The sequence below is a fragment of the Oncorhynchus mykiss genome, chromosome 4, assembly GCF_057628025.1.
Source record: "Oncorhynchus mykiss isolate SJ-2025 chromosome 4, ASM5762802v1, whole genome shotgun sequence".
Lineage (NCBI taxonomy): Eukaryota > Metazoa > Chordata > Actinopteri > Salmoniformes > Salmonidae > Oncorhynchus > Oncorhynchus mykiss.
Genome location: NC_143025.1, coordinates 49,723,971 through 49,748,792, shown reverse-complemented (window position 1 = coordinate 49,748,792; position 24,822 = coordinate 49,723,971). Strand labels below are relative to the sequence as shown.

Below are 24,822 nucleotides of genomic sequence, written 5' to 3'. Positions count from 1 at the left end.
CCTGCAATAAAGAGGGGAAATGGTTCTGTCTCTAATGTGTCTGTTTCTGTGTTGTATTCTCAAATGAACACTTCCTTTTTGTCTAGTTGTTGATATCCAATCTGTTTTATTTGATTGTCTCTCTCAGTATATCAGCTATGTGAATCCATAGGCCTGCAGTATGATAGCAAACCTCATTGTGGCCAGCTACTTCTGGTCCCTTATGCTAGGCTTTACAGCCAAACATCACTTCAGAAGCATCAACATTACAAAATATTGATGTGGCCAGCATTGTAGACCATTTCTCCCCTCTTGCTGCATCTTTAGCTCATCTTGAAATAACATAGAAATTCAGTGAGAACCAGCGTGCTTCAAACGTTCTAAAATGTTTTGTCATCAGTGCGTTTTGTTAAAAAAATCCTCACGCACTGTTGCTCCTACGGCACTAACCTGGTTAGCGTATTTGCAGCTCCATCCAACGTGTTTAGATATTCTCGTTTGCTTTATATGAGGCCAATACTGCAGCCTTATGGTATTTTGCTCACATTCCTTTCACCTCTTTGAGAAATTAGTCAATGCAACAGATATCACTACCTGCATCCGAATCCTTCAATGAATCTGTCATATCAGTCACGGAATCACCTAGTCAATTCCAGGCTTATGGCACACCATCCACCAAAAATATCAGTTTACTTGGTATAACTAAAATAACATTCCCATTCGATTTGGGGCACAATGGTGTATTTTGCTGTGTTGGTTTGGGGCCAAAAAGCCACTTGAAAATCACATGGTGGAAAAGCCCTACTGTCAATATTGGCTTAGTTACCACCGCCACGGCCACATCGTTAAAGTCAACTTGATACTCTGAACAACGGCACTGTCGTTGGTGGTGTCATCCAAACATACGTTCAGCCATCGATTGTGTAGAGGACATCACACACTCGAGAGGATAACATTTGTGTATGTATGTGTGTGTGTAAACAAACCAATACCAACACAGTGATATGCCCACCTTGCTCCCTAATCTCATACTGCCACTGGCTATATTTTCTATTTATTCACTCTGTTTGTTGCTCCCTGTTTATTTGTGGCCGCATTTGCTTTGTTGATCTCCTCCCATATGATTCAACAGAGGTGTACTTTCCCCTTCCACAAATAAAGGGGTGTAATGTTGTTTTTCAATCTCTACCCAATAGAGATTAGAACCACTGTTTCCTCCAACAATGGGGATGAGAGATGTACTTCTATTACTGGGAGTATGTGTGCACAAGTCAGTTTGGGAGATTTTGTTAGGTTGTCTACCATTGCCTTTTTCTCCACAAGGTCCTACGATACAGCTGTAAAGATATTTCAACATATTATGCAATTTATTCTTTCAAGTCATGTCAAATTGAGAGTATTGAACAGACATTACTATTGGTGATGAATAGTGTTCTATTCAAAACCTGAAATTTCAATGTTTACAATTCCGGAGAACTGATGGTGTTCCATAAATCATAAGCAGTGTACAAGCCTTCAAAATCATGTTTTGAGAGAAGGAGTTCAGAGGCTACTTAATGCAAATCTTTTGGGGAAAATTTGCAACATATGGTAATGTTAGCACAGTAAACTTCCCAATTAATATTTTTTATTTTGCATAATGCTTTGACCACATCCACAAAAAACACTTAACCACATCTATTTTTTGACTCAAAGTACGTGGTCAGGCCTGAAATGTAAAATACATTAGACTGAATTTGTCATTGTCCTGACCAACAGAAATATGAAGACATTTTTCTTCAATAAGTTGTGGAAAATCTTGTATGCATGCACGTATATTTGTATCAATGAGAACCAAAACACTAATAATCCCTTTGTTTTAGATAGTGCCCTATACTCCACCTCGTAAAAAGAATGAGGAAGTGAGTGAGTTGCGTTGGAGTAACTGTAGTGTGGGGGTTTATTGATTTCAGTAAGAAGACGTGTGGAGTGTATTACAGAATGATGACTGCTTCATGGGAGGTCAACAAGAAATCAATTTGAAATTATATTAGCACTTCGATTGGCTGGGCCCAGTTACTGCACACCGAGCCTGGGCCTGGAAAACAAAGGAAGGATGTATTCCTGCGGGAATTCTCTGGAGCAAAATGGAGGGAAAATGATCTTTGGGACTCTCCCATTGTTCCCAGAATGCTCCCTAGCTAGAGTGTCAGTCACGAATAAACCTGCTTTTTGTCTTTCCAAACATGTTGGCAATGACACAACTCGCTACCACAGACTCTTTTTCACAACTGCATCCATAACAGCATTACTTATTGATGACCTCTATATACACCACATAACAGAGCAGAGTTTGTGTACCATGTACTGAGGAAGTCATCTTATTGAACCAGATGAATAATATAACAATGTTTGGCTTGATCAGAGCACTAACTGTACTGCAGGAAAAACAACATATCACAGGGCGGATTATTGAGAGGAACTGCTGGATGTAAAGACAATGTATTCCACTGGGGTATTTTGCAGCATGGCGCTCAGTGCCTGTTTGAAAATGGAGGAAACAGTTTAGGGATACATTTTCCATATGTTTGTTACTAAGAAAAACACATCTGAGTGTTTTTTTTTTTTTTTTCAGGGCCCCCATTCTGCACAATGAGGATGAAAAACTGATTCACTGTTTGGGGTAAGTTCATTAAAACACAAGTGAAATCACATTTTTTTTTATATATCTGGACCATTCTATAACGTTCCATATACATAAAAAAGAGATTTGTTTGTAAAAAAAGAACATTTCTCCTTAAAGTCATTTCACCAATGCACCCATGAAGACTCCCAGCAGGAAAAGTAGAGTGAGTGACAAGTTAATTGGAGATCTGGGAGCCATTGGGTCTTGGTCCTGATGTGTAGGCCAGACGGGCGGGGTGGTATGTTGGCTAATTCCTCTTTGTCCCCCTGCTCAGGGATGGCTCCTGTGTAATGAGTCTCCTCCTCTTCATCTGAGGATGAGTAAGGAAGGATCAGACCAATATGCAGCATGGTAAGTGTCCATGTTCATATTTATTAAACTCAGAACAAAATAACAAAAAAATAGACCACCACGAAACAGTTCTGTCTGGTGCAGATACAGAAAACAACTACCAGCAACTCAAGGGTGAAACCAGGCTGCCTAAGTATGGTTCTCAATCAGAGACAACGATTGACAGCTGCCTCTGATTGGGAACCATACCAGACCAAACACATAGAAATACAAACATAGAACAAAACATAGAATGTCCGCCCCAACTCACGCCCTGACCAACCTAAAATAGAGACAAAAAAAAAGGAACTAAGGTCAGGACGTGACATCCTGAGAGAGTTACAGGGCCAGTTGAAGAAAGTACATCAACAATCTCTGCGTCCAAACTCCAGCCAATCTCGTAGTTACTGAATAAGCTTTTGACTGAAATGGCCTCAGGGTGGTTATTTTGGTTTGTGAAGAAATTATATTGAACAAAATTATAAATGCAACATGTAAAGTGTTGGTCCCATGTTTCATGAGCTGAAATAAAAGATCCCCATAATTGTCCATGCACAGAAATATTATTTCTCTAAAATGTTGTGCTCAAATTTGAAATACATCCCTGTTAGTGAGCATTTTTCCTTTGCCAACAAAATCCATCCACCTGACAGTTATGGCATATCAAAAAGCTGATTTAAACAGCATGATCATTACACAGGTGCAACTTGTGCGCGGACAATAAAAGGCCATTCTAAAATGTGCAGTTATGTCACAGGTCTCAAGTTTTGGGGAGCGTGCAATTGGCATGCTGATTGCAGGAATGTCCAATTCTCTACCATAAGATGCCTCGAAAGTTGTTTTAGAGAATTTGTCAGTATGTCCAACCAGCCTCACAAGCCAGACCAGGACCTCCACATCTGACTTTTTCACCTGTGGGATCGCTGACACCAGCCACCCGGAAGCTGATGAAACTGTGGGTTTGCACAACCAAAGAAATTGTCTGAGGCAAACTCATCTGCGTGCTCGTAACCGACTTCAGTCAGCAAATGCTCACCTTCGATGGCCACTGGCATGCTGAAAAAGTGTGATCTTCACAAATTAATCCCGGTTTCATCTGAAACGGGCAGTATAGCATCGTGTGGGCGAGCGGTTTGCTGATGTCAACATTGTGAACAGTACTGCCCCATGGTGGCAGTGGGGTTATGGTATGGGCAGGCATAAGCTATGTATAATGAACACAATTGCATTTTATCAATAGCCATTTGAATGCACAGAGATACCGTGATGAGATCTTGAGGCCCATTGTCGTGCCATTCATCCTCTGCCATCACCTCATGTTTCAACACAATTCCTGAAAGCTAAAAATGCCCCAGTTCTTCCATCACCTGCATACTCACCAGAAATGGTTTTGATGCTCTGGATCGACGTGTATGACAGCGTGTTCCAGTTCCCGTGCTGCATGAGGCAAAAAGTGGCACCAGATACGGAGAGTTTTTTTTTATACATGCCCCTTTTTTAAGGTATCTGTATTCCCAGTCATGTGAAATCCATTGATTATTTAATTCAATTGACTGATTTCCTCATATTAACTGTAACACAGTAAAATCTTTGAAATGGTTGCATGTTTCGTTTATATTTTTGTTCAGTGTATTTTTCAATATGTTTTGGAACAATCACCCAACATTGTTGATGCAGTCAAAATTGACCCTGAACTTGTTGATGTCTTATCTTGCATAGTTAGCTCTTACAGAGTATTCAAAGATAAACATGATCTGGTTGCAATTTACAATTTCATGTTACTTTGCTAGACCTTCAAACGCAACATTTTGCATTGGTCATTGGAATTCTTGACTTACTACGCTAATCAATAATAGGCCAAAACCTTCTAACAATCCCTAGATCAACATTTTGAATGGGGGACTAGTTCATTTGTACATAATTTTCAAGATAAATTCTGATTCTTTCATGTTTTCTCATTGACTGTCTATGGGCCAGAGTTATGTATAAGAAGAGAAGGTAAAGGGAGCAGAGTGAACGTTCACTGCAAAATTGAAGTGAAAATTTTTACCATTCATCACGATTAAGAACCCCATAAGCTTATACCTGGATACCAACCTTCTTGTTTGCATCTTTCCACTACGACAATACAATTCAGATAGACACGTATTCCAGAGCGTTGTGTTCAACACATTCCCTCCTATCTTCTCTACATTAATTATTAATCTCTCCTTTAAGGAGACATTGGATTTACAGCATCGAATATCTCATGTACTGTATGTCCCAAATGGTAACCTACTCCCTATATAAACTCAGCAAAAAAAGAAACGTCCTCTCACTGTCAACTGCGTTTATTTTCATATGTAAATATTTGTATGAACATAACATGATTAAACAACTGAGACATAAACTGAACAAGTTCAGTGACTAACATAAAGGGAGCAATGTGTCCCTGAACAAAAGCGGGGTCAAAATCCAAAGTAACAGTTGCCACTACTTGCTGCATTAAGTACTGCAGTGCATCTCCTCATGGACTGCACCAGATTTGCCAGTTCTTGCTGTGAGATGTTACCACACTCTTCCACCATGGCACCTGCGCGTTTCTGTTGGGAATGGCCCTAGCCCTCACCCTCCGATATAACAGGTCCCAGAAGTGCTCAATGGGACTGAGATCGGGCCTCTTCACTGGCCATGGCAGAACACTGACATTCCTGTCTTGCAGTAAATCACGCACAGAACGAGCAGTATGGCTGGTGGCATTGTCATGCTGGAGAGTCATGTCAGGATGAGCCTGCAGGAAGGGTACGACATGAGGGAGGAAGATGTCTTCCCTGTAACGCACAGCGTTGAAATTGACTGCAATGACAACAAGCTCAGTCCGATGATGCTGTGACACACCGCCCCAGACCATGACGGACCCTCCACCTCCAAATCGATCCCATTCCAGAGTACAGGCCTCGTTGTAATGCTCATTCCTTCGTTGATAAACACAAGTCCGACCATCACCCCTGGTGAGACAAAACCACGACTCGCCATTGAAGAGCACTTTTTGCTAGTCCTGTCTGGTCCTGTAATGGTGGGTTTGTGCCCATAGGCGACGTTGTTACAGGTGATGTCTGGTGTGGACCTGCCTTTACAACAGGCCTACAAGCCCTCAGTCCAGCCTCTCTCAGCCTATTGCTGACAGACTGAGCACTGATGGAGGGATTGTGTGTTCCTGGTGTAACCCGGGCAGTTGTTGTTGCCATCCTGTACCTGTCCCGCAGGTGTGATGTTTGGGGCTATCGACCCTGTGCAGGTGTTGTTACAGGTGGTCTGCCACTGCGAGGATGATCAGCTGTTTGACTGGTCTCTCTGTGGCTCTCTCTTAGGCATCTCACAGTACGGACATTGAAATGTATTGCCCTGGCCACATCTGTAGTCCTCATGCCTCCATTGCAGCATGCCTCCATGCATCATGCCTAAGGCACGTTCACACAGATGTGCAGAGTCAATAGAAAGGCCTCTTTAGTGTCTTAAGTTTTCGTAACTCTGACCTTAATTGCCTACCATCTGTAAGCTGTTAGTGTCTGAACGACCGTTCCACAGGTGCATGTTCATGAATTGTTTATGCTTCATTGAACAAGTATGGGAAACAGTGTTTTCAACCTGGAAAACACTTGTGAACATTTTTGGATTTTTACGAATTATATTTGAAAGACATGGTCCTGAAAAAGGGACGTTTATTTTTTTGCTGAGTTTAGGGTCTTGGTCAAAATGGGTGCACTATATAGGGAAAAGGGTACCATTTGGGATGTGGCGAAGCAGTATTTCTCCTTCAAATAAGACTCCTTCATCATTGGTGATTCTGAGGGTATAACAACTGGGTGTGATGAAACATAAAGCAGAGTGAAAATAATTATATTGCAACTTCTTAAGGATCCTTCCCTTTTTTTCAATTTTCTCCTAAAAGGACATATCCAAATCTAACTGCCTTTAGCTCAGAACCTGAAGCAAGGATATGCATTTTTTTATTCCATTTGAAAGGAAACACTTTGAAGTGGAAATGTTAAATTGACGTAGGAGAATATAACACATTAGATCTGGTAAAAGATAATGCAAAGAAAAAAACATTCATTTTTTGTATTTATTTTGTACCATCATCTTTGAAATGCAAGATTAATTCTATACACAAATTCTATACACAAATGAGCTCATTCAATTGGGATAGCTGCAACAAATGGAACTTTGTTTGCGAAAGGGGAGTGCTGTTCTTGCAACACCCTGGTTAAAGAGATGTGACTCTTTACCTGTACTCCACTGCAAAGAAACAAAATATATTTAGCGAGTGTGACGGTATAAGGGTTTAAGTGAGGAGGCTAGTTTGATGTATTGCATTTCATTCGACACACACACATAAGCACGCCCACATACGAGCACACACACAAGCATGCAAGTGCGCACACACACATCCATTGCCTACTACACATTTGGCTCAAATGTATGTGTGTATGTGCTACACCTGAAAATAAATGGAATGGACTATCCTCCCTTGACAAGCTGCCATGTCCAGGTGAGGTACCAATGCTGGCATGACTTGGACCTGACCCTATATCATAGCCTGCACTCTGACTCCCCTCTTTCCCTTGGCACTGTAAGAGGTATGTCAGGGCCATAGGCCAGTTTATATGCGTATGACAACAAGCAGTTAAACGATTTGTGGGATGAATCATGTTCTGGAGGCAGTACTGCTTGTGCACTGAATCCCATTACTAATGGCTATAGCTAGGTTCATTACACAGTGATGAACAGCTGGCAGCCAATTAACATGGCTTCTGAATTACTCCAAGTCAGCATGTAGTATAGTAATATCCTATTCAGAAGACTCCATCATTTGTTCAGGGCATATGGATAGACAGTGATGCGTTGTCACATGCAACAACATTTGGCTGTGACTCCCATTGATTAGCCAAGATTATGAAAAAGGGTTGTGAGACAACCTTGTCTTGTCCATGGGGACCACAGCCTCGTTGTAATGTGTGCAATACTATAACTGTTCACAACTCAACAAAAGCTATTTACTTCAGAGAGAACCTTCCGGTATAGCCTCTATACCAGCGCTGCATAAGTTATTATGCACTTCAGTAGTCGGTACAGCTACTTTGAAGGGAATAAACTTCAACATCATCTGGGATATATTGTGTGTACAGTATATGTATCATGGGTTAGAGACAATTCAACCTTCTCTAAACACTGTTGAGTGAACACAATCGTTCCGAGTAAATACAATCACACTTTTCAAATCACCCCCAACACTTTTCCTGTATGACCCACGCCCACGTGTCCTGAGCATTCTAGATCCAGACTCATCGTTAGTAATCATTTAAGTGGGCAGAGATACCGTATGTTAGTTTACATCGGATGTGAGGACCCTTTTTGCCCAGAGAGGCATGCTGTAAGCAGTAAGCGGAGCAAAATATACACTTGAGGTCCCAATTGCCACAGTAAAAATTGAGAGAGAGCATCAAGTGGAATCTGCTGTCACGACTTCCTCCGGAGTTGTTCCCTCTCCTTGTTCGGACGGTGTTGGGCGGTCAACGTCACCGACCTTCTAGCCATCGCTGATACATTTTTCATTTTCCATTGGTTTTGTCTTGTCTTCCGTCACACCTGGTACCAATCCCATCAACTACATGTTGTGTATTTAACCCTCTGTTTCCCCTCATGTCCTTGTTGGTGATTGTTTATTGTAAGTGTATGTGTACGTCTGTACTGGTGTGCGTCGGGTTATGTTACCCATTGATTTTTATGATTATGTTTTCCTGTGAGTTTTTATGTAAATAAACTGCGTCGTTGGAAACACAGTTATTTCTCTCCTGTGTCTGACTTCTCTGCTGCCAGTTAAACACCCTTACATCTGCATACATCTGAAAGGTGGCATGGGATCCTAATACTAATTTATATTTTTTACAGAAATTCATGCCAGTCTCCAGAGGGCATATCTTGGAAGGCAGCTGTTGGGTGTAAGGGTAAGGGGGTGGATAAGAAAGTGAGTGCTCCCTCAAATATCCATCTCAAAGTGAGAGTGTTAAAGTGTTGACCCACTGGGCATAGACATTAGTTTAATGCCTAGTTGTGATTTACATTTGGTTGAGTTGTCAGTTGTCAGAGTTGTCAGTTGTTGATTTCATGTTGAGTTCCCAAAACATTTCAATATGTCATTGGATTCAGGTTAAACAAATATTTAATTCCCTAAAGTTGATTACTTTTTCCAAATCCAATAATTTTTCCATGTTGATTCAACGTCATCGCATAGAATTTTTCTGGTTGAAATGACGTTAAAACAACATTGATTTAACCAAAGTGGGAAGGAACGAATTGGGAGCTAGATAGAGTGCCACAGATGAAGACACTATAGGAGAATATTGATTGATGATGGGTGTTTTGTAAGGTTTTTACATGGTTTTACCTTATTAAACTTTTGAAAAAAGGATCTCTTTTACGTGCCTTATTTCACCACCCTTATTATCCTTTGGTCTCTCTCACTAGGTGCTACCTTAGTGCCGAAGGAGTCTCACCCTCCCACTCTCAACATTCTTTGTCATGCACTAAAGTGGCCATGAATTGCACAAATGTATTTTCGCATTGCGAGCGTGACCCCACAGACACACTTCCATGTCCAATGCAGTGATTCTGTCTTCACACACACAATTTCCAAAATACTTAATATTTACTCAGAGAGAGAGAGAGAGAGAGAGAGAGAGAGAGAGAGAGAGAGAGAGAGAGAGAGAGAGAGAGAGAGAGAGAGAGAGAGAGAGAGAGAGAGAGAGAGAGAGAGAGAGAGCTTGCGAGGCATTTGGCAACATTTTGATCGAATGGATGCTTGGCTTCTACAGCTGTCTAAATATACATGCAAGAGTTGCAATCTGTGTCTAGCTCAGAGCAACATGCCATGAATTCTGAGGCTACCTCTTAATTGAAAAGAGTATTTGTGTAGGAGAGGGCATCATTTGAATCCACTACCAAACAATAAACGGTGAATCACATACATTAAATTAGTAAGTGCATTTGGAAGTCAAGAGGACATACCGTCAATAAAAAAAACGTGGACTGTTTATATTTATTCCCGAATTAGATGTACTGCCTCAATTACCTAATTAAGCTCTTCAACGCCCAGTGTTTCCCTTTAATTACTCTCAACATTGCCATCGTAATTGAGAATTCAGTGCAGAAAAGTGTTGGGGGATGGATACTGTATGTATGAAAAGGGGGAGAGAGAGAGAAAGAGTTGGATGGAGACAGGGATGGTGAGGGGCGAGTGGTGATATGTCAGGTGAGGTGAGTGGACAAGCAGGGAGTGGATTAGGCTGCACTATTTTTAGCCTCACGTTGAGATAGGGTCTATCCTCTTCACAAATGCTTCAGGAAGAGACCATGCAGTATACCGTAGCAACACAATCTCACACTCAATTCGTGCAAATATGTAGAAAAAGTATTTCAGCAGATTGTGTGTTTTGTGCAACTTAATTCGAAGGAAAATACATACACTGTTGTGCGACTTCATTCAGAGGAAAAACATTTTTGTTTATGACGATGCTGTTTTCTATGCTTAACACTTTGGGATACCGGTGCCCTGTCAGATTTTATGAGGGTTGCCAGATTGCAGTAAAAAGCTGTAGTCGTCTGTTTTTTTGTGGTATCGATGAAGGTATTTGATTGGGGAATGGGGATACATTTTCATGATGGGAAATTAATTCATCAATACATGTGGGGAAACAGAAGAATGTAATATGTTGGCTTCCATTTATGACACTTCCAAGGCGGTTTCATGAAGATTTTTATGGTCGTGTCCATCATTTTATATACTTATGCAATTTATATAAATATTTTTTTATTTTACCTTTATTTAACTAGGCAAGTCAGTTAAGAACAAATTCTTATTTTCAATGACGGCCTAAGAACAGTGGGTTAACTGCCTGTTCAGGGGCAGAACGACAGATTTGTATCTTGTCAGCTCGGGGGTTTGAACTTGCAACCTTCCAGTTACTAGTCCAATGCTCTAACCACTAGGCTATGCTGCATATGCTTGCGTTGTAGGCCTACTGCCTCTGCCCAGAGTCCTACTAGGCTTTCATGGCAACGGCCGTTAGAGCTCACTTCTCCATGTATGAGCCCTGGTTAGAGGTCCTGTTGCAGCTTTCACTTTCTTCCACAACATTGGTGGCAGCATTGGAATCACGTCCAGCTCATGTCTAGTTATGTGATCTAGTCACCACTAGTCACCAGCTTTCTGTTTTTCAAAATTGTGTTGGGTGTAATTACATTGAGACATCTAGTGAACAGTGGATAAGCAACAATGGCAGTGACAGAAGTGGTCACTACAGGTGTGATCAAGCCTTAAGTTTTCTGGAGCTGAATGGAAAGTGCTGCTGTGACTATCTAATTTACATAGGTTATCTTGCCAGTGTGGACACAAAACAAGCACATTCTACACATTTACAAACTACCTGTTATTACAACCATGGTGTACTTTTGTTACTGAAGCTTATATATCTAATAATCTGACAATGATCGGCATCATATTTTTTTATTTAACCTTTATTTAACTAGGCAAGTCAGTTAAGAACAAATTCTTATTTACAATGATGACTTACCCCGGCCAAACCCGGACGACGCTGGGCCAATTGTGCGCCGCCATATGGAACTCCGAATCACAGCCGGATGTGATACAGCCTGGATTCAAACTAGGGACTGTAGACCACTGCACCACTCGGGAGCCCGTGTGAGCAGACAAATAATGTAAATGTGTTATACAGCAAAACACAACTATCCTTTTTCTAGGATGCAAACCAGTAATATGAATCACTGTTGATCCATCCTGTTCTGATCTAATGAGATGGATGTAGTATTTTCTATGACTTAGAATCGAGGCCTTTCCCAGTCAAGAAGGACGAAGCTTGGTTCTCATTGGTGATGACTGAACTCAAGTTAGTGGTTATATGTCAAACTCGCCTATACCACTTTGCCCATGTTATACCCCAGATGTTGAAAATATATAGATTTTTTTAAGGTGATTTAACTTGTGTCATTGGGCTGTGAAACCCATAACCCAATTGCTGCTGACATTGAACATAGCTTAGCGTTAGGGTATTTCATTCATTTCGGACTCTCCTATGGCACTACATCCAACATCTTATACCCCATAGGTTGTAAATTTACATAGGCTCCTGCCATGCCCTCTGCTGCTCATCCTGTGTCTCCTTGACCAGCCGCCACTCCCCCAGTGCTCTCTCCCTCTCTTCTCCCTCTCCCTCTCCCACTGTGTGTGTGATTGTGTGGGCGGAGACAGGTGTGCTGGAGTCAGAGCAGAGCAGATCCCCACCAGCTGCAACCTGTTCCATAATCAGACCTCTACTCTACTCAGTCCTTCCACATCCACACTGCCAGAAACCATGTCAGGCAAGGAAAACAGGCAGAACAGGATCTAAATAGTGACAAATGGCTCGAAACGTAGACTGACTGAGCAGAGATTATGAAATCTCTGCTCAGTCAGTCTACGTTTCGAGCCATTTGTCACTATTTAGATCCTGTTCTGCCTGTTTTCCTTGCCTGACATGGTTTTCCTCTCCGCTACAGTTCTGCCCGCCTTCACTCTGGTCCCTGTCTCCAGTCCCACGCATCCTCATCCTGCTACTTTGCCCTGGATTCCCCACTCAACTGCTCCCTTGGATTCCCCCCTGGACCTGCTTAGCCTCCACACCTAGATTCCTGCAACCCGCCCCAGATTCCCATTGCCTGCACTCCATCTTCTTCCTGTGTTTCAAAAAATACCTTGGCTCCTTCTTCCCAGTCTCCTCGTCTGAGTCTGCTCTTGGGTTTCACTTTCCACTCTGCATAACTGGTAATATAGGTAATATAACATGTATTATTATAGCACTGTGAAACCCATAGCCAAATGGCTTCAGACTGGCCATTTCAAACTGGAAATTGGTGAAGACATTGAACATAGCTTAGGGTTAGGGTATTTCATTAATTTCACACTCTCCTATGACACTATTCATAAATATTATACCCCCATAGTATCAAGAATCAAGGTAAAACCCAGATGCAGACAAGTCGAATTGACAATGGTTTAATATTCTGACAGGGGCAGGGACTATACAGGTTAAGGCAGGCAGGAGTCAGTAAACCAGAGGTGGGGCAACGGTACCGGACGGCAGGCTCAGGGTAGGCAGAGGTCAACAATCCAGAGGTGGGGCAAAGGTACTGGTCGGCAGGCAGGCTCAGGGACAGGGGCAGGCAGAGTGGTCAGGCAGGCGGGCTCAGAGTCAGGACAGGCAAGGGTCATAACCAGGAGGGCGAGAAAAAGAGAGAATGTGAAAAGCAGGAGCTGAGAACAAAAACGCTGATTGATTAAACAAACTAGATGATTTGGCAACAAACAAACAGAAAACACCATTATAAATACACAGGGGGCAATTGGGAAGATGGGTGACACTTGGAGGGGGGTGTAGATAACCACAAGGACAGGTAAAACAGATCAGGGTGTAACACAGGTTGTAAATAAAACATTTTTAAGGTTATACAACTTGTATCATTGTTATAGGACTGGGAAACCCATAGCCGAATGGCTTTAGACTGATCATTTCTCACCATTTATATACACAGAACAATTTCTGTTTTATAACAGGTAGTGTCCATTTCTTATTGCTTTCTTCAGTGGAAACGTCAAATATACCAAAAGCTAAATGAAGCAGAGATTTATGACTATTTAACCATGTTAATCCTTACTGAAACATGCAAACTACAAACTATTTAACCAGTGAAAGATAATGAATACATGACAACTATATACAAATATTAAAAATGTTTTAAAGTCAAGAGTTAGCTATAACATGAGCACAAGGTGAGTGTGTGTAAGTGTTTGTGTGTGTGTATTATGGTGTGTATAATAATTTCCAATCGTAAAAATGTATCACCATTCCACAATCAAATACCTTTATCGATAGCAATTTTTAAAATATTTATCAGTATTTGTTATCCAATCTGGCAACCCTCAAATAATTCAACATAGCCTTGTGTAAAATGCATTATTATGAAAGAAATTGTGCAATGTCCAGAATTTTTTTTTGCCTTGTTTTATTACATGCATTATGAAGAAAATTGTGTAATGTAGACTCCACGAAATATGAAATGCATTATGAAGAAAATTGTGTCGGCCTACTTGTTACGGTTTTCTTCGGGTGAAAGAAAGTCGGACCAAAATGCAGCGTGGTTAATTCGATACATCTTTAACAAAGACGAAACACGAACAATACAAAAACAATAAACGTAACGTGAAAACCTATACCGCCTATCTGCTGACAACAGAGACAGGAACACTAAGGACAATCACCCACGAAACACTCAAAGAATATGGCTGCCTAAATATGGTTCCCAATCAGAGACAACAATAAACACCTGCCTCTGATTGAGAACCACTCTAGACAGCCATAGACTATGCTAGATAACCCTACTAAGCCACAAACCCAATACCTAACAAAACCCCAGGACAAAACACACCACATACAAAAACCCATGCCACACCCTGGCCTGACCAAATAAATGAAGATAAACACAAAATACTTCGACCAGGGCGTGACACTACTGTTGCTTTCAGGAAAAAAGGGCCTTTGACTACCACCAATAGCCCAACTTAAGTGAAAACCCCCTCAAAAAACAACGTAATGCTACTATTATAATTATTTAGGTGACAACCTGGTTGATTAACAATATTGGGTTGCTAAAAAACATTTGTTGTTTTATATAAATAAATGTGGGAGACGAAAAAAGTCAATGTAGAACTCCATTGCCCATCATTATTGTTCTAATAACTTTGCGAAGTTTGCCCCCAAAAAAATATTTTCCTGTGAATGAAGTCGCACAAAACGCACAAAAACGCACGAAATCTGCTGAAATAGCTTTTGTACATATTTTCACAAATTGAGTGTGAGATTATGTTGTGGCGTAGAGGTAGATAGTCTTCCTAGAGTGATAAGGCACAAACATAGTATTCAAGGTAACTTCAATGGAAACAATTGGTATGGAACATAAAAAATGACAATATAAAATTAAAACCGAAATTCTAACACAACACTCCATGCTGAATTGAGCCATGCATACCCCAGTCATGGAGTCAAAAGAGTTAATCACCCCCTCATGCCATCTAAGTAACCTGCTCCCCCGAATGACCTCAAGGTCTGTGCCTCCAGGTCCAGATGGATTAAATTACTTTTTCTGATGTGGGGAGTCCAGCCCTAGAAGCTTCTAAGCCTAGCTGGTCACATCCTGGGGCTGTGAAGGCCCAATATGGGATCCTTATCTTCAGCCTATACCAGAGTCAGTGCTTGTCACTTCTATCCACATAGTGATTAAATCCCATCAACCTCAGAATAAGTCAGTTACATCACCCTTTTGGGTTTCATGTTTTTCACTTTTTCTCTCTGTCTCTCCCTCTCTGTCTGTCTCCATTCTCACTATTGCTTTCTCTTCCTCTCATCCTCTCTTTTGGTCTATCTCTCCACTCTATCGGTATGATCAACCACAGAGGCCCACAACCTTACATGAGTTTCATGTTTTCATGGGTTTAACCTCACTGACCTCTCTTTCTCTGACCGACTATCTGCCGGTCTCTGAGTTATTCTCTAACTCTCACTGCCTCTCTTTCTCAATATCCCTCTACCTTGAGTTTTATGTCTTGAATCAACAATTGTCAAATAAGCAAAGGACAATACTTCAAAACAGACAGGTTCAATGATCATGGAGAGAACCGAATGTCGTAGAGATGCACGTGAGCGTGACTGCATTATTGTGTACACATCTGTTAAATGTTTATGCGTGTGTGTCACAGGTGACTTGAACATATGGGCAGTATGGGCTCTGGGAGTAGAGTGCACAGGTCTGCATAAGGGTCAGCCGGAGGGTGTGTGTCTGTGTGTGTGCAGGCATCCATCATAATTATAATACACAAATGTAAATGTTGCTATTTAAATGGAGTCAAACGTCTTGCTCTCTACCTGCCTAGCTGTGTTTCCATACACTGTTGCCAAAAACCTGCCAAATTCCACTGTCGCATGACTGTTGGCCTACATCCAGCATTGATGAAGTTCCCTACACCTACAGCAGCAAAGAACCATGCCTTAAAAAGCCACTTTATAGAATCCAGACATGCCTCTCACTGACATATTGAACTCTATCCGACCTCAGAAAAATGTTACCTCGTCTCTCTGGGGTGTAAATATAATAGTTTATAAAAGAGAGGGGAAATGGAAAAAATATTCCCCCTCTGTAAAGCACATGCATCCATCCATCCATCCATCCATCCATCCATCCATCCATCCAGTCACCTTCTAACCCTCCCAGGATTTTGTTGTTTCTGTGTTAGTTCCCCCACATATAGGTAGTTTCACTTGGCATCCCGCCTCCTCCCCAAAAACATCAAGAAGTCTAAAAATGTTGATGCAGCTACCTACCTCAGTGCTCACATGCTGAGGAAAAGGTAGACTAAAATATAAATGAAGTAAAATTACATTTTAATTGCCAAAGCCACAGATTATCTTTGTTGATAAGAGAGTTTGCTACCTTCTCTCAAGCCTCGCTGTATACTTATTTAGGTGAAGCTGGGTCATATCCAATGTGAATTTACTAAATAAATATTGGAAATCATGTCCCGATTCGTCTATGAATTCTTGTATCTACCTACAATATAGTACAATGAACAGATATGGGAATTCTTAAATGGCACGAAACTTTATTCAATAAAATACCTCGCCTCTCCTTCCCAATGAGGCCAACAGTCCATCAAGGGAGAAATAATGACGGAATGCTGAAGACAATAGCTGTATGTGCGCAAAAACTCCTAGTTTTTGGAGGAGGAATGCCGAGATTAACACGAACTCCAGGAAAGAGGTTGGTAGGATAGGAGGACAGGGGGAGGTGTGAAGGAGAGATTGGAAAGGAGGGAGGAGGAGGGGAGTGAAAAACAAAGAGGAGCCTATCAGTAACCCTATCCCCAGACACTTCCACGGGCTGTATCTGTCTGTCGGCCTCATTTGGAGAGGTGAGGTGGCTAGATAGCTACCACCACACTCTCTATAAGGGAATGGAGATGACCATTCTATGGATGCTGATATGGATGGTAGCTAGATGGGGCTGGGGCAGAGTGGCAATATTGATTAATTATTTATATAATTTATTTGATATGGGCGAGGCATTACCAGCTTCATCATTGATTTTCTTCAATAGTTCCTAGGCAAGCACTTGATTCTACTTGTTTGCCATTCACTTTTGGGACGATTCCATTGGTTTCATTTAACTAAATCAAGTACATATTAAGTATTTGAAAATATCTTTCATCATTGAGACATTAATTTGACCCAGGTCTGAGATGTACAGTCGTGGCCAAAAGTTTTGAGAATTACACAAATATTATAATTTCCACAAAGTTTGCTGCTTCAAATATTTAGATATTTTTGTCAGATGTTACTATGGAATACTGAAGTCTAATTACAAGCATTTGATAAGTGTCAAAGGCTTTTATTGACAATTACATTAAGTTGATGCAGAGAGTCAATATTTGCAGTGTTGAACCTTCTTTTTCAAGACCTCTGCAATCCACCCTGGCATGTGGTCAATTCTTGCATAATCAATGCTTGGAGTGTCACAATTTGTGGGGTTTCAGGGGATTCATCAGAGAAAATGACTTTACCCAAGTCCTTAGCAGTCCAATCCCTGTACCTTTTGCAGAATATCAGTCTGTCCCTGCTTTTTTTCTGGAGAGAAGTGGCTTCTTTGCTGCCCTTCTTGACACCAGGCCATACTCCAAAAGTCTTCTCCTCACTGTGCATGCAGATGCACTCACACCTGCCTGCTGCCATTCCTGAGCAAGCTCTGTACTGGTTGCGCCCTGAAGCCTTTTTCACAACAATTGAACTGCTCTCCTTGAAGTACTTGATGATCCGATAAATGGTTGATTTAGGTGCAATCTTACTGGCAGCAATATCCTTGCCTGTGAAGCCCTTTTTGTGCAAAACAATGATGATGGCACGTGTTTCCTTGCAGGTAACCATGATTGACAGAGGAAGAACAATGATTCCAAGCACCCTCCACCCTCCTTTTGAAGCTTCTAGTCTGTTATTCGAACTCAATCAGCATGACAGAGTGATCTCCAGCCTTGTCCTCGTCATCACTCACAACTGTGTTCACAAGAGAATCACTGACATGATGTCAGCTGGTAATTTTGTGGCAGGGTTGAAAGGCAGTGGAAATGTTTTTGGGGGATTCATTTCATTTGCATGGCAAAGAGGGGCTTTGCAATTAATTGCAATTCATCTGATCACTCTTTATAACATTCTGGAGTATATGAGAATTTCCATCATACAAACTGAGGCAGCAGACTTTGTGAAAATTAATATTTGTGTCATTCTCAAAACTTTTGGCCACAAATGTACAGTTATGAACGGCAAGTTTAACGTCTCTGAGTAAGCCACTGTGTGTTTGTTTCTGTGCATGTCTAATGACAAAGGAGGACCACTGTCCCACTATTTCCCCCCAAAATTCCTCAACTCCGCAGAGTACAAAGGAATCATTTTAAAGGTCCCTGTCTGCTGGTCAGTGGAGCATCAGCAGGCTTGCGTCTCTTCTGTGTGTGTGTGTGTGTGTGTGTGTGTGTGTGTGTGTGTGTGTGTGTGTGTGTGTGTGTGTGTGTGTGTGTGTGTGTGTGTGTGTGTGTGTGTGTGTGTGTGTGTGTGTGTGTGTGCATGTGTGTGTGTGTGTGTGGGCATGTGTGTGTGGGCATGTGTGTGCTTGGGTGAGTGAGATGTTCCGGATCACTGAATATAAACCTTTGTGTGACATCTGTGGTTGTGTGAATGTGTTTTCTAATGCTCTCTCTATAACCCCGATCTGTCACCCATACATCACCATATATTGCAGCAGAACACTGCTACACCCTTTATCCTGACCCATAGCGTCATTACCAGCCTCTGAGACCCCTCAAATTGGGACTGATATTCTCACCAGTTTCCTCAATAATGGCCACTCACAAAGGCCTAGTTCGACTGATCCTCTACATCTGGGTGTAGGGTCTATCAACAGCAGGGCAGACCCAATGTGTCACATTCCAAGCTGGGGCAATAGCGTGTCCATGCCAGCGGTGACACTTTGAAGGGTTTCTTTGTGGCGGCACACATTTTGGGGGCATATGAAGACAGTGAGGTCATTAGGATACCCTCTTCATGTTATGCTAGAAGAGAACTGGAGAACACCACGGCTATTGTATGTGCTGTGGTGTGTGTTTGTGTGTGTATTCTGTCTCCTGTGTCTGTTGGTTCATAACGGGTGCGCTTAAGACCTGGGAATTTCTAGGGCAGCCAATCTTTTGTGTGTGTGTGTGTGTGTGTGTGTGTGTGTGTGTGTGTGTGTGTGTGTGTGTGTGTGTGTGCATGGCAGCATCAGTCACATCAGTAACAAATCTCACACTTCCACACATACTCACAAACACTAACCAACAGAAATATCACTTGTAACAGACACGCAGCCCCTAAGCCTCATTGAGACTGCCAGATACACAACCAATTGCAATCCATTAATTTAGAAGACAAAAAGCAGATTTGTTTCTAAAATAAATAAAATGAAAGAATGTAGTAAGATAGAGTACATGGGGTAAGACGAGAAGAGAGCTGATAGACAGTGACACCCAAGAGATCATGTTTTGACAAAATTAATATGGAGTTGGTCCCCATTTGCTGCCATAACAGCCTACACTCTTCTGGGAAGGTTTCCACTAGAAGTTGGAACATTACTGCTTCCATTCATCCAAAAGAGCATTAGTGAGGTCGGGCACTGATGTTGGGTGATTAGGCGTGGCTCACAGTCGGCTTTCCAATTCATCCCAAAGGTGTTCGATGGGGTTGAGGTCAGGGCTCTGTGCAGGCTAGTTAAGTTCTTTCACACCAATCTTGACAAAACAATTCTGTATGGACCTAGCTTTGTGCACTGGGACAATGTCATGCTGAAACAGGAAAGGGCCTTCCCAAAACTGATGCCACAAAGTTGGAAGCACAGAATCGTCTAGAATGGCATTGTAAGCTGAAGCATTAAGATTTCCCTTCACTGGAACTAAGGGGACTAGCCCGAACCATGAAAAACAGCCCCAGACCATTGTTTATATATACAGTACCAGTCAAAAGTTTGGACAAACCTGCTTTTTCTTGTGCTGGTCCTCATAAGAGCCAGTTTCATCATAGCACTTGATGTTTTTTGTGACTGCACTTGAATAATGTTTTGACTGACCTTCATGTATTAAAGTAATGATGGACTGTCATTTCTCTTTGCTTATTTGAGCTGTTCTTGCCATAATATGGAATTGGTCTTTCACCAAATAGGTTAATCGTCTGTATACCACCCCTACCTTGTCACAACACAACTGATTGGCTCAAATGCATTAATAAGGAAATAAATTCCACAAATTAACTTTTCACAAGGCACACCTGTTAATTGAAAAGCATTCGAGGTGACGACCTCATGAAATTGGTTGAGAGAATGCCAAGAGTGTGCAAAGCTGTCATCAAAGCAAAGGGTGGCTACTTTGAAGAATCTCATATATCAAATATATTTTGATTTGTTTAACACTTTTTTGGTTACTACATAATTCCATGTGTTATTTCCTAGTTATTTCCTACTATTATTCTACAATGTAGAAAATTGTAAAAATAAAGAAAAACCCTGGAATGAGTAGGTGTGTCCAAACGTTTTGCTGATACTGTATATATTTAATATTAAAACATACAATCTACTTGCAGTGAAGCCGCTCCACATCACAATCAGTCATCTTACAGACTCCCATCCAGATCGGAGCAAAGATTTGTCAACGCTCTGCTCAAGGGCATGTCAACAGATATCCCACAAGGTCAAAAAAGGTGACCCGAACCAGCAACCTATCAACCACCAGCCCCTGCTCCCAACCGCCAGGCCACCAGATCCCGTCCCCCAATATACCAACAACCAACAAAATGACAAAACAAAAGAAAACAGAAAACAAAAATGCAAAAAACAAAAGACATCAAGGATAACTAAAATCATAACAGCAAGGCCAACTGAATATGTTTGAGTGCATTTATGGCACAATTTACATGTGTGTATCTGTGTATGTGTGTTTCCGTGTATGTCAACGTGTGCATTTGATTGAGAACGTGTGTACATGTATGTGTACAAACACCTGCGCGGCACCAGCCTCATTAGCTGTAACAACACTGCCCCTCAGTGTCATTCAAATGTACTTTTAGTTTAGTTTTATTTTGACTTTATTTTTGTACTTTAATCTTTGACCGTAATTCTATCCCCCACCCAGCATCTCCACTCCCACTTGTCTTCAATTCCACATCCCAACCCTCAGCTTCCCTCAACCCATCCCATCTATCTATGCTGGTTTCCTCTTCTGATTATTTTTTTTTGTTTAACATAATTTTAATCTATCCAATCAAAAATAATCCACAAATTGCCAGTTGAAGATAAATACTTTTACTAAGAGTATAAGTATATCAGTAATTGCCTGACCCGGTCTCTCCAGATCTCCCATTTTCAGCCATTCCTGAACCTGAGAACAGAAACAGGCTAGCTGAGGGCAACACCAAAATAAATGGTTTATTGATTCTGTATCCTCACAATAAAATCTGCAGAGCTGCGATGAATGAATGCCCGAAATATTCAACATTTTGTTGGTGGCAGGAGTTCTGTACAATCATTTTAGTTGAAAAGCACAAAGTCTTGAATCTTGCGTCGTTTTATATATCACTTTGCATATATACACCCTTTACCATGGAATTGATACATCAAATGTGTCTTCCCAACTATTTTGCAATATGTATGGCACAGCTGTCAACCTCCTGGTCCTCTAATGAAACTGGTATACTTTCCTATTTATGCTATTTTTATTCCTCCGCCAGTTTTGATCCTTTATATTTGGCAGACAGACCAGTTCCCTACCTCCTGCCACTGCCACCTGCCTCCTCCTTTTTGGGGGAAATGCTGTAATCATTTTATTGTAATCTTGGATTAAGCAGACCTTCCCATTCAATTCTGATAACTCCATGAGACATGACTCTACCAATCCAATTTACAATATCATTTATAAACAAAAAAACATTTTCATTTTTTTTTCCATAAATCCAGGTATTTTATCAACCAGCACATCTGGGTTCAGCCATAATATTTGTTCTGTCTTTTTAGGGGGATGAAATTGAAATTCTAACCAGCTCTGCAATGCTTGTTTTGAAAAAGAGAGATACTTTGAAAAATGTTTTATTTTCAAAGGCAAAAAGGCCCATTTTAAACAATGTATGAGTAATCTACTTGACAACCATTTAGGGATGAAATATAACTTTCGTATAAGTGAAACTTTTAGAGAGTTTTAGTGATTTTATATTTAATAATCCCAACCCACCCAATCCATATTCATTATATAGATAGGCACGCTTTATATTGTCTGGTTTAGCATCCCAGATAAAGCGAAATATTTTTTGCTCATATGATTTAAAAAAACAAAGGACTAGGCAGTGCCATAAGTAAGTGAGTAAACTGAGATATGACTATGGAGTAAATCAGGGCATTTTTTCCATAAATAGACAGGTTGCAGGATTTTCTATTAAAACGCATTGTGGAGAGCTCATTGATATATTCTGTGATATGAATACCAAATATATCTACTTCACTGTCAGTCCATGTTATAGGTAAACTGCAGGGTAATGTACCAATACATAATATTGTTCAATTTTCATTATTAGGTTTAGGTCCAGAGAGTCCAGAAAAGTTATCATGATCTTCAATGAGACATTGCAGGGATCTAGCTTGCAGACTTTATATAAAACATAAGTAATCGGCATACATGGACACTTTTGTTTTCAAGCCTTCGATTTCTAATCTTCTAACGTTATTATTTGATCTGATATCAATAGCTAGCATTTTGATGGCCCATAACGAATAGATATGGTGACGGCGGACACCCTTTTTCTAACTCCTCTTGACAATTCAAAACTCTGAGAAGTAGCCGCTATTTACTATTTAACACCTAGGGTTGCTATACATTACCCGTTTTAAAGATATTCACCGAAATTGAAAAAATCCAGGCATTTATAAAGTAAATCTAGTCTATCTTTATTAAATGCATTTTCAAAATCTGCTATTAAAACTGACCGAGCTTCTGAGATGTTTCATGTTGTTCTATTTTTTTTTTTTTTACATGTTGTTCTATATTTCCAGTAGTTGTCTTATATTATCTCCAATGTATCGTCCATGTAAAAAACCTGTCTGATCAGGATGAACAATACCTGGTAAAAAAAAAAAAGTTCAGAGTGCTATGCATTTCTGCATCACGACGTTGAATTGTAAGAGGCCTCCCGTTTTTTAGATAGACTGGATCTTTATACTTGCCATTTGGGTCTTGTTTTAACCCTTATGTGGTGTTTGGGTCTGTGGGACCCATTTTAATTGTTTACTAAAATAATATTTATACAATTAATAATTTTTTCAACCTGAGACTCTGGACTTGGCTCATTTTCTGTAACACATTTCCATTGAGTGCACCCCCCTGGACCCGAGGGTAATAAAAGTGTGAAAAAGTGTGTGTGCAGGTGAAAACAAGTAAAAATTTAAACAAAAAGCTTTGCTGTCTCCCTGCCTGTCTGCCTGTCTTCTGCTTTTCTCTCACTCTTTACGACAAAAATCATCTCTGCTCAGAGGCTATTCTGAATCATTTTTGCGGAGAGAGAATCTAGAGTGGAAGGAACGTCTTACACTGACACACTGGTATAAAGGATTCGGGAGACAGGCACAGGAATGTAAAGGCACGTGGACGAAGACCAAACAAACATGTTACAAAATGGTTGAACATGGTTGAAACCCAAACAAAAGAGCGAGGAGTAACTTGAATAAATAATACACACGCACAATGTTTAACACACAGGACGAGACCCTGAATCATCTGCGCAATCCACAAGGGCACGAAAGCCCAAAACACACAGCACAGGAACTCACGCGCAGCAACGGACATTGTAACAATAATCAACAAGACCATGGTGAACAAAGGGCACATACAGTGCCTTGCGAAAGTATTCGGCCCCATTGAACTTTGCGACCTTTTGCCACATTTCAGGCTTCAAACATAAAGATATAAAGCTGTATTTTTTTGTGAAGAATCAACAACAAGTGGGACACAATCATGAAGTGGAACAACATTTATTGGATATTTCAAACTTTTTTAACAAATCAAAAACTGAAAAATTGGGCGTGCAAAATTATTCAGCCCCTTTACTTTCAGTGCAGCAAACTCTCTCCAGAAGTTCAGTGAGGATCTCTGAATGATCCAATGTTGACCTAAATGACTAATGATGATAAATACAATCCACCTGTGTGTAATCAAGTCTCCGTATAAATGCACCTGCACTGTGATAGTCTCAGAGGTCCGTTAAAAGCGCAGAGAGCATCATGAAGAACAAGGAACACACCAGGCAGGTCCGAGATACTGTTGTGAAGAAGTTTAAAGCCGGATTTGGATACAAAAAGATTTCCCAAGCTTTAAACATCCCAAGGAGCACTGTGCAAGCGATAATATTGAAATGGAAGGAGTATCAGACCACTGCAAATCTACCAAGACCTGGCCGTCCCTCTAAACTTTCAGCAAAAAAAAGGAGAAGACTGATCAGAGATGCAGCCAAGAGGCCCATGATCACTCTGGATGAACTGCAGAGATCTACAGCTGAGGTGGGAGACTCTGTCCATCGGACAACAATCAGTCGTATATTGCACACATCTGGCCTTTATGGAAGAGTGGCAAGAAGAAAGCCATTTCTTAAAGA

General features: G+C 40.9%; 1 long non-coding RNA gene across 1 annotated transcript; it reads left to right on the top strand.

The window, feature by feature from the left end:
* Nucleotides 1-1,660: 1,660 nt before the first annotated feature.
* Nucleotides 1,661-9,608, top strand: LOC149984042 (uncharacterized). Its single transcript, XR_016495542.1, has 3 exons — nucleotides 1,661-2,641; nucleotides 2,919-2,995; nucleotides 8,906-9,608. It is a non-coding gene; the product is annotated as an uncharacterized LOC149984042 (long non-coding RNA).
* The last annotated feature ends 15,214 nt before the right edge of the window (nucleotides 9,609-24,822 follow it).